At 44.9% G+C, this 9,257-nt stretch overlaps 1 protein-coding gene across 1 annotated transcript in view; it reads left to right on the top strand.

Moving 5' to 3' along the window:
• Window positions 1-7,700: 7,700 nt before the first annotated feature.
• The window catches only part of AMDHD1 (amidohydrolase domain containing 1), a 21,222-nt gene continuing 19,665 nt past the window's right edge, over window positions 7,701-9,257 (top strand). Inside the window, exon 1 of the mRNA XM_015416284.1 lies at window positions 7,701-7,717. The gene's annotated coding sequence lies outside the window, so the exon portion shown is untranslated. The remainder of the gene's footprint in view (window positions 7,718-9,257) is intronic.

The raw sequence follows: 9,257 nt of genomic DNA, 5'->3' as shown, positions 1-9,257 counted from the left end.
ACTGGACTCTAGACAGCAGAGGTCTGTCTCCCTGCAGAAAATGGCTGCTTTGGAGGGTGGACTCTGTGGCATTATACCCAGCTGAGACCTCTCCCTTCCCAAACCCAGGCCTCCTTAGAGTCCACTACAAAATCTCTAGAAATCCCCCAGTCTGGCACTGGCAACTCTTGTGAGGTCTGGCCCCAAGGCCCCCTTCCTCCCTCCCTGAAAGGCCAAAATAGGCCTGGAAAGGGCCCTTCCCCCACCGTTTTACTGGCAAAGCCAGTTAGGAACGCGCCCCCCCCCCCCAACATTCTAATCTTTCACCGTTGATGCCTGAACCAGATCCCTGCAGAGGCCATTTCAAAACGTTTTTTGGGGGGGTTCAGCTGTCCCTGAAGGGATGTTTTTTAGTTTTTGATTTTTCTACAGCCCCAGGAAGTCTACTGACTATGTAGGAAAAGCTGTTGGGGAGAGTGAGCCCCCTGTTGGTGGAAAGAAGTATCAGCACACACACAAAAACCTCTGGAAAATAGTATAAGGACAAATAATAATAATAATGCTTTCAATTTATTAATCACTTTCCCCAGTGGGCTCAAAGCGATGTATAGTTACACATTTTAGACAGGGGACTAACAATGTTAATAGGGGATAGGGAAGACAACATATATTCATTTAACTGCACACGCTGTCACTGCACGGTGTAAACGTCTTCTGGCTTGGCTCAGTCATTTTCCGAATGGCTGCTTGTCGATCAGGCTTCAGGACCCGTATGTCAAATCGCCACACTGCCACCGCCTGGCCGGAAACAGCCACTGCAGGATTTTTGTAGCTGAGAAGTTCTTCCACCTTTTTCTGAACCTCGACCAGGACATCCCGACTGTCAGCTAACACCCTCCCACAAGGGAGATTGGTGTGCCCACCCTCTCTAAGGAGTGGTTCCCATCTTATCTACTCGCCGAAGCTTTTGAATCGCCTCACCTCACCTCTTTATGTCAGCTTTCCTCCCTGCCAGTGTTCCCTCTAAGCTGAGTTAGTTTTTTAGTTTAGTTTTTTAGCCTCCGGCTCACACATTTTTGTCTTAGCTCAGGAAGGATGGCTCCAGAGCAAACTAAGTTATGCAGCAGCCAAATCATTTGCTCACAACTTTAATGCCAGTAGCTCACAAAGTAGAATTTTTGCTCATGAGACTCCACAGCTTAGAGGGAGCATTCTCTAGCAATTCTTTCTTACCCCCTTCTCCTCTCACCCCTTGTATGTCTCACCCCCTCTTACCCCAGCCCTTCTCAATGTCCTTTTCCCCCCAACCCCTCAGTCTGCCCCTCTCTTTCTCTCCACTATTTCTCTACCCCCCAATCTCCTCTTCCTCTTTCTCTCCCCCTCCCTCAGACAATCTCCCATTCTTTGCTTTCTCTCCCCCAACAGACAATTCCCTATTCTTTCTGTCTCTCTCTCCCCTCTCACAGAACCCCACTTCTTTCTGTTTCTCTCCTTTTGCAGCTGCAGGACAGCAAACATCCCCAGCCTGGTTGCAGGAGGGAGGGGGGCCGACGACACAGGCTTTGCCTTCTTGCGCTTCAACCGATGCCGGGACACAGCTGCCCTCCCTCCCTGGAGAAGCCGCCGGCTGCCTTTACTCTGCAGTCCAGTGCACAAACCTGCTGGTTGAAGCTACGAAGTCTTCGTTGCCGGCGGTCCTGGCGGGGGCTGTCCCAGCAGCGGGGCACACAGCTATTGCGGTTCCAGCTTCCCTAGTGGCTCTAGTGGCTTTTCCCGCAACTCAGGAAATCCATTCACTGCGCTTGTGCAGAGTAAGCCGTTTTACTTTTATAGGGATTTAAATATCCCTGTATACTTTTTAAAACATTTTAGATTTTTCTGCAAACATGGGGACTGACCCAAATTTGCTGGAAGATCTGTTTACCCTCCATGTGACCCAGATCCATGGAAATAAGTATCCGCACACAGAGGGGACCTTGGGAATTAGATATATAGATATTGATTTTACTGACCAATTTTTTTAAAAACTGGCAAATTACTGACCAAGATGAAAATAATGACTTTTACTGATTTTACTGACCATTTTCCACCCCTGTGCACTAGAAACCGCTGGAAATACCCTGGAGAGACAGCTACTGCTGTCCTCTTCAAAGGAGGCACACAGAAGCTGGTTAGCAGCACAGCTCCACTGTGTGATGTCCCCTGCATTGCAAAGGACAAGACAAAGAGCCTTCTGATCTGCAAGAGCTGCCCAAGGGTTTTGACTGAGGCTGCATTTCCACACCACTGGGTATTGCACTGCGGTGTGTGTCGCTAGTCTAATCTCCTACCCCTTGCATCTTGCTGCCACATCAAGTCAGAAGCTCTCCCCACCACCACCACCACGGCTATATCAAGCCCCAGCCCCCAAAATTATCCTGGAGAACAGAGAAGGATCTGTCAATCTCAGAAAGTTTCAGCTTCCCTGAATTTTCAAGGTTGTACTAATCATGGGTACCCCAGGTCCACAGTATTTCATGGCCAAGATATAGCACATGTATATGGAGGCATCCAGAGCAACTGGACATTCTATAGCCTCACAGCTCAGACCACGCTTTCTCCACATTTGGACGGCTTACCAAGGTATGTTTCAATCAATGCTCAGTTAAGCCAAATACAACTACAGAATTCAGTACCGCCTCCCACACCCCATTCTGTGGCAGGTTCCAAATATGGACTTTCTTGACTTTGGCAGCACACATCATATATATTTGCTACGATTATACAAAAACACGATGGTTACCACTATTATTTTCTGATCCCAAACATGGCGAATAAGACCGTGATACAAATGTTGCCATCTCCACACTGTAAAACTCTCCTTGGATCTAGCAAAACAGAGAAAGAAAAACAATAACAAGAAAAATTAAAATAATGTTTAAATTCTGAAAATCCAACGTGCACCTAAATAACTTCTTGAACCAAGAAAAATTTGGGCACCTTGTAGATTAAGCAGTAACACTCAAAGCCGCACAGGTCTTCTCAGCGTGTAAAATTTGGGTTTATAGTGTGTACCTGGAGTTGCCCAGCAGATAAATGGAGAAACCAGACATGATGAGGGTTTTTTTTTACACTTCCAATGTTACATGTATCTTACCTGTATTTTGAAAATATGTATAGGGAAATATGTTTTGGCCTGATGCCTAAAAGACAACAAGGTAGGAGTCAGGCAAGCCCCAAAGGTAAGGTACCACCACCGAAAAAGCCCTGTTTCTCATCAGCATTTATCTCACCTCTGCAGGCTGGGGTTCAAGAAGAGGATCTTAACTGGCCAGAGGGACAGTATGGGAGGAGGAGGTCCTTCAAATACTCCCAGCCCCAAGCCATTTAGGGCCTTAAAGATTAGAACCAGCATTCTGCCTTATGCTGAGAAACAGATGGGCAGCTTGCATAGGCCTGCACAGCGATAATATGATCTCAGCATTTTAAACTAACTGAACTGTCTGGACAATTTTTAAAGGCAGCTCCATGTAAAATGCATTGCAGTAATCTAGACTGGATATAATCAGAACATGGATACTGTGGCCAGATCATGCTTTTCAAGGAATAGCCACAGCTGGCATATCAGCACTCTCAGCAGCACCCCTAAGCCATGTGTCTGATTCTTCAAGGGGAATGCAGCTCCCTGTAGCCCAGGCTCACTCCTCAGTCCTGTCTGGACTGAGCTTCAGCCAACCCAGTGCATTATTTGGACACAAACAGATTCACACAGTCATAAAAGGACTAGCAACATATCTGATAGTGAACTAAATTGGTAGCATTTAAAACACCATGTCTAGCAGTACATTATCATATACAGTATATAGAGCATATTAATTGTGGACAAAATTAGACACATTTAAACAATAAATCTATTCTTGAAAATGTATTCCTCTAGATTCTTATATAAACTTCTTTATTATGAGTGAACTCAACCTCATTTTAAAAAGCATCTCACTTGTTCCAAACAAGGAAATATTTTATGGGGTTTTTTTTCTTATACCAAAAGTTCTAATTTTTAAAAACTGCTTTGAAATTAGAGAAAGTGGAATATAACTTTACAACTAAGATAAAGTCAACTTAAATTAACTGAGTAGAACCTTTTTTCCAACGGCTGCTCTAGTTCCTAGAACAGACGACGCCTTGAGCATGTGCAGAATACCTTTTCCTCCCACCTAAACAGAACCAATGTCCACGTACGGCAATCAGGTCAAAAAGTTTCCAGAGCAGTGAGTTGGGCGAGATAGCGTCTATCGCTTTAGGAATCTAGCAAAGACCCTCCCCTAACAGCCCACGCAGAACACAGAAGTGGCCTCTAAGTCGGCCAAGAGATACAGTCTCCCGCTGTCCTTACCTGAGAAAGCGCTCGGGCAATAGGCGCCTCCTCATGCAAAAGGCATGCGGGAGCCTCCGGAGCAACGGCGCCTCCTCAGGTACTGCAAGGAGGCAGTTGAGGGCAGCCGCCGACGCGAGCTCCAGGGCGCGAGAGTGGAACAAAAACCCGCGCGCGCTCTCTCTTTTGTGGCGTGAGCCCCCTTTTCCGCTTTCTTCGTTGCCGCCTGCTCCCGTCTTAGCAGCAGCGTTGATTGCCATGCTTGCTGCTTCCTCGTCACACGCTCTGTTCTGAAGCACCCTTGAAGATGGGAGGGAGGCGCGTCGCTTTGCAGCTCGGTCTTGTGAATATTTGTGCCTAAGCAAGTCTCTGACTTCACGAGAGAAAGGCGTGCTTCCTGATCCCCCGTGTTTATTGAGAAGGCCTGCTAAGTAATCATGTCTAGGGATTGTAGCCTAAATACCCTGAACTCAGTCGCGCCTAACTGAGCGTAGGATCCGGATGCCGGTTATGGATTCCTGGGTAGAACGGGGGAGAGTGAGGGATTTGATGCTGTGAGTTTTACAGGGGATCCACAGATTGTTGTGTATTACACTGCTGTAACTATTCACCTCCTGACTTTTCCTGTCTGGATAGGGGCTGTAGTTATAATAGATTGATTAATTAATACATGTATGCACTTATGATCTTGAAGTTTGTAGACCACGGGTGGCCAAACTTGCTGATTGTAAGAGCCACATAGAATAAACATCAGATGTTTGGGAGCCGCAAGACATGAACAAATATTACATGTTTTTACTGGGAAACATGCAAATTTGCTTTTTTATTAACATTAAATGAGACTGCAAAAATAATAAGAAAAGTGATAAAAGCAGGTATTGCTAATGGTATTTATTTGTCCAATGGTATTTGTTTGCTAATGATATTTAGCTTCCCTAGCTGCCCTGCCGGGAGCTGCACAATATATGTGAAAGAGCTGCATTCGGCTCCCCTGTTGTAGGCAGTGGGAAATGTCCTCCTGAGTATAAAAAGAATCTCATGCCTGTTCAACTCTTTCCTCCCGCTGACATATTTATGGAAGAACCATGTTTAACAGATCATTTTGGCTTGAAATTGGCAGGTAGTTTGCCAAGCATAGAGAAGGATATATTTTACTTTAGTGAGGAATATAAACACCACTGTAGACTGGCTTTGATGCTCTGTCCCAAGAACACTAGGGAAATTAATATAAGTTTGCATAAGAATTATGGTAGAAATCTCTTAGAGAAAATGATTGGTTTCTCCCTTGTATGGAAGGGAAGGTATGGATGGTCAAACCATTTCAAGAAGACAGTGTATTCTCATACAGCTTTTCTGTGTTTCATAGTAAAATGTTACTTGTGTTCTGATTTAAAAATAGATGCACGAGCCTAAAAGCAATTCTTCAGTAATAGTGGAGTTCCGTCTCGTCCAACATCCTGTCTCCAGTGGTTGCCAGCCAGATGTATTGGAAAGGCTGCAAACAGGAAATGAAGACAATGTCCCTGCCCTGGTATTGCCCTAGCAACTAACTGTTCTGTGGCATATTACACGAAGCCTGATTTATATATTTCTGTTTTCATCCCATCCTTCCTCCAAAGAGCTCAAGGCAGCATTCTTCCCTCCTCCATTTTATCCTCACAACCATCCCATGAGGTAGATTACCTGAGAGAGAACGATTAGGCCAAGGTCAAGCAGTTAGCTTAATGGCAAGTGGGGATTTAAACCATGCCTAGTCCAGTGCTCGAACCACTATGAACCAGTAGGAACACCAGAGCAATATATTTTGAAAATGATAGACATACTTTCTACCATGAATTTGTCTAATCCTCTTTTAAAGTTGTCCAAACCAGTGACCATTGCTGCATCATGTAGCAGCAAAATTCAATAATTAGTTAGGTGTTGTGTGAAGAAGTGCTTTATTTTGTCTGTCCGGAATCTACTGTGGATCAGCTTCATAAATTACCCCTCATTCTGGTGTTTATGGGAGAGTGCTAAGTAAATCTCACAAACTTCAATAGGATTTAATATTTTATTTTTTTTGGCCCCCTGGAGGGGATTTTTTAATTGCATTTTCTATAACTAAATACTACATGAAAAAAAGGGAAGGGTCTACAAACTATAGGATAAAGGAAAGAAACCTCTAAAAACCCAAGAGTGGGTGTCATACAAACAGCTTTAAAAAGATTACATTTATATAACTAAGTTCTCATGCAAAACCATTGAACATGGTCATCATCCTTCTATATACTTCAAGTCTAGATAAAGTCATCGTCTACTATGACTTTATAAAGAGCCTAGGATAGTATAGTTTAAACATTTTTTAGAACTTCAGAATTATGATAACTCATTTTTTGTCCTTTGTCTTCCTCAATTTATAGCCTGTTTTTGGGGCCGCAGCCCCCAAATTTGATTCTTCGCCAGAAGATGACTCTGCTCCATCACCGCTACCCTCCTTAGGACTGTCTTTTTCTTCTTCCACGTCTGATGGACAGCTATGAAGACGCAAGAATTCTCTTGCCTTTTCCACAGTGTCAGTTTTCTCTTTTCCGTTCACGAACTTAAAGATGACTCCTTCAGGCAAAGTCCATCTGTAGGCAATTTGTTTCTTTTGTAGAAATAAGACCAAGTCTTTATATTTGCGTCTTTTCCTCTTTATTTCAAATGGAATATCTTTTAAGACCTTTATCTCTTTGGCCTTAATTTTCAGGGTAACTCCATTAGCTGCTTTGAGAATTTGATCTCTCATGCTTCTTCTGGAGAATCTCACCTTCACTTCTCCTGGCAGATTATTTTTCTTTATAAATTCTGTATATGATCTAAAGACTGTATCAATATCGATTTGCAAAGTCTCCGCTTTTATATCTGCCATTTGCCCCAAGGCTTCACACATTATCTGTATGAGATTCTCCCCTTTTTCCTCAGGGATCCCCTGGAATCTTAGGGCATAGCTTGCCCTTTCCATTTGCACCTGTAGTAGTTGAGACTTACTATCTATTTGGCGTTTCTTCTCCATTGCCTGCATTTGTTTTTGTAGCTTTTTGGCATTGGTATCAACTTCTTTAAGTTCCTGCTCAGTTTGATCTATCTTTTTGACAGTCTCCTTAATTTGGGCTTGCTGTGTGTCTAGTTTTCAATTCATTGCTATCACCTTTTCCAGCAGAGGGCGCAATGCTTCATTTAATATCCTTTGCAGGTATGAAGTTGTGTCCTGTCTGGGCACAACACTCGCTGGACTAGCACTTCCGGCAGCCTTAGCTTTCGCTATCTTTTCTTTCTCCTCTTTCCTCGTTGGAGGCGCCATTTTTGAAGAATTGTTTACTTTTCAACAAAAGTTATCACAGTCTCTAAAGTTCTGCAATGCACTTGGTAAGTTCTTAAAAGTCCTTTATTTCGGTCTTTTTCGCTTCACAAGCCCACCCCCCTGCTTAAACAGTAAAGTTCGCTTATGTTTATCTTCTCGGAGGAGAGTCCCCTCCCCCCCTTGCTTCCCGCGGGGCGGCTTTTGGCTTTTTTTCGATGTTCTCACTTTAACTTAACTCGCAGTTCAATTGCAACACGGTTTTCAATTCGCTTTAAGTACCAAATCGCTTGATCACCCAGCGCTTGATCCGGTGTGTGCTTCTAGTTCCATCAGGAAACTCCGTAGCAGGACCATCGGGGAATGAATGCCCCCCCTCACTGGCAGGGTTGCTGGAGGGGAAGCCTTCTAGCGCCCCATGGCTTGGATTGGAGCCCATTACAAGGACTCCGTGGGGGATGCGGACAATCGCACCCCCTCCTTGCCACGGGTTCTGGCGATCGTCTCCCGGAGATCTGGGAGAAAGCGACTGCCATGGCGAGGGCCAAACCCGGAAGTCAGGATTAAATATTCTAACTGTATTTACATTTACATGGATTATCTAGCAGTATTTTGGCAAGGCATACTTCTTCCTTGAAAGTGCTGCTGAGAGCCACTGTGGGTCCCTGACAGTGATTCTCTTTGAGCCTTCTCCCACCCAGCACAAAACCCGGATATTATGTTTAACTGCATGGCTTGCCCCCAGGATAACAAGGACTGCTTGAATTTTGTCCTTCTCTCTCGGGGCCCCTGCTCCTTGCCAAAGTAAACTTACCAAGGTAAAGTACAACTGTTAAGTCTGGTGCTTAACAAATAGTCAGAGAGTGATTTCAGCAAAAACTCAGGTTTATTCAGCTCGATGATCACTTCTCCAACATGGTACAACATTCGATAGCCCGAACAGCTTCTCCATTGCAGCTGCTCGGTATTTAAACATTCCGGGCTAATGTAGCCACACCTCCTATACAGATATCAACCTATCAGGTTGAGCGCATAAGGTCCAATCACAAGCGTTCCCGCTTCCCGTCTGTTTGAATGTGATTGGTCGCATGAGTCTTGGCGCGAATCCCTGGCCAAGACAAAGCTTAGCATAGCTTCCCTATGAGATGATTTCACTTCATCTTAATGCATTCAGGGCAGCTACTGAATACATTACAAATCCCTCCCCCCTAAGCAAATACAGTCACGAACACTCGTAATCACTTACGTAGGTAGGTGCACGGCGATTTCTCTGAGACCTCCTGAGTGGAATCGGCTCAGGGCACATTCCCGTCAGTGGCACTTCGTTCGACTCTGGGACCGCAGAGTCAGGAACACTTCCGTCCATAATTACTGGTTCGAGAGTAGAGGTCTGCCCTGCCTCTGGAACAGCACTGATGCCCTCAGGCCCATCAGCACTCACCTCCGGTGGAGGTCGGGGAAGGTCCTCGGGGTCTGGGGACTCAGCTAGCAGCGCGTTGGGACGGTCAGTTGCCCACTGCTGCCTCAACTGGTCTATGTGCCTACACCACTTGCGACCATCTGCAAGTCGTACCACATACATACGTGACCCAATTACATCCACAATCG

This window comes from Gekko japonicus, unplaced genomic scaffold (genome assembly GCF_001447785.1).
Source record: "Gekko japonicus isolate JY-2015 unplaced genomic scaffold, Gekko_japonicus_V1.1 scaffold648, whole genome shotgun sequence".
In the NCBI taxonomy this organism is placed as follows: Eukaryota; Metazoa; Chordata; class Lepidosauria; order Squamata; family Gekkonidae; genus Gekko; species Gekko japonicus.
Note: the sequence above shows the minus strand (reverse complement) of the source record. Positions and strands in the feature narration are given on the sequence as shown.